Consider the following 1,785-nt stretch of genomic DNA (forward strand, 5'->3'; position numbering starts at 1 on the left):
TATTTTATTTACAAAAAAAGTTCTTAGGTTCAAAAAAACATTCAGCGAACTGAAAAACTGTGGTCGGTAATATAGGTATTTAGCTGTGTCACATGCCCTTAAGACTTTTTCATCAAGTAGGTAAAGTAATAGATTTGTAGTTTTTTTTCATTATTTCATGTGTAGTCTTTCCTCTATATCCCTGGGTTACCCTTTTTTTTAAATTCCCCTTTTTTCCCTTTTATTTCTTTAAATATTGATACGATATTTGAAAATGCAATCGTTTAGTCTTACTGTTTTTTATGAAATAAAAAAGTAGTTCAACCAAGTCTTTGAATGCGGCGAAAAAAGATTAATTCTAAAAAATGTAATGTTTGATGTTTTAACTAAAAAAAGATTGTAATTTTAAATTAAAAATAGTTTAATTGAACCAAAAATGAGGAATTTCCCTAAGAAATAGTTTAATCGTCAAGAAAAACAGATTTATTACTAATTAATTTATTTATTTTTTGTATTAATAGTTCAATCATCAACCAAAACTGATTAATTTTCAACCAAAAAGGTGAATTTGCAATACAGAAGATTAATTTCTACCAAGGAAAATGAATTCATAATAGAATACATACATTTTTAACCAGATAGTTCAATTTTCAACCATGAAGATACGTATTTTTTTATTTCAATATGATATGCAAAATTTCCGAGAAATAAATTTTTGAAAATTATCGTTTTAAAAAAAGTCTACAATTTTCTACAAAATAGTTGAATTGTCAAGTAGAAAATCTTTTTCACTTGATACTTCAACCGTAAAAGATTTAAATTTCTACCAAAGAAGATGAATTATCAACAAAAGACAAATTTTTAACCAGAAGAGATTTTTCAGTCAAGAAAGAACAAAAAATGTTAACTAAATTGTTGAATTTCCAGGCCAAAAAGACGAATTTACTACAACACAGTTAAATTTGTGAACCCGAAAATATGATTTTTCAACAAAAAAGTTCATTTTCATCCAAATATGTAGTAATATTTTTCAGTTTAGGCTGAAAAAATTTGTTTAGTTTTCAATCCAAAAAGATGAATTTTTTTATAAAACTTTTGAATTTTCAACCCGAAAATATCCATTTTTAACAAAAAAGTTTATGTTAAGCAATTAAATTTCCTACCAAAAAGGATTTTGATATTAAATCAAAACCAGTTGAATTCACCAAAAAAAGTTGAATTTTCAAGCCAAACAAAACAATTTTTTACAAACCAGTTTAATTTTTCACCCAAAAATATAAATTTTCAACAAAAAAAGAGTCAACTTTACACCAAATAGTGGAATTTTCAACAACAAAAAATTTTTTTCAGTTAAGAAAGAACAAAATTTCAAGCATTAGTGGAATTTTATAATTGTGAAAGATGAATTCTCTACCAAAAATCGAATAGAAAACTTTTCAACCAAAAAAAATTAACTTTTAAAACCTCAACAGAATACATACATTTTTAACCAGATAGTTCAATTTTAAACTATGAAGATTAATTTTCTACCAGAAAATGTCAATTTTCAACAAAAAAATGGATCATTCCACGGGAGATTTACCCCCTCAATTTTTTTGTGTATGTAATATATATTTTTTTCGTTCTTTGTTGAAAAATATTTAATACGTATTTTTCTATTTCAATACGATATGCAAAATTTCCGAGAAATAATTTTTTTTTTTAAATTGAAATTTTTGTAAATCCTTTGAATTTTCAACAAAACAGTTGCATTTTTGACCCAAAAAAATGAACCTTTAAGAAAAATTAATATTCAAGTAAAATGGT

At 24.4% G+C, this 1,785-nt stretch overlaps 2 protein-coding genes across 2 annotated transcripts in view; one reads left to right on the plus strand and one right to left on the minus strand.

Annotated features, from left to right (window-relative positions):
- Positions 1–1,785, minus strand: part of LOC117174705 (glutaredoxin 3) — a 47,362-nt gene that overhangs the window by 38,395 nt on the left and 7,182 nt on the right. The gene's annotated exons all lie outside the window — the stretch shown is intronic.
- The window catches only part of LOC117174704 (lymphocyte cytosolic protein 2-like), a 48,217-nt gene that overhangs the window by 27,767 nt on the left and 18,665 nt on the right, over positions 1–1,785 (plus strand). The gene's annotated exons all lie outside the window — the stretch shown is intronic.

Source organism: Belonocnema kinseyi, chromosome 6, assembly GCF_010883055.1.
Source record: "Belonocnema kinseyi isolate 2016_QV_RU_SX_M_011 chromosome 6, B_treatae_v1, whole genome shotgun sequence".
NCBI classification, from domain to species: domain Eukaryota; kingdom Metazoa; phylum Arthropoda; class Insecta; order Hymenoptera; family Cynipidae; genus Belonocnema; species Belonocnema kinseyi.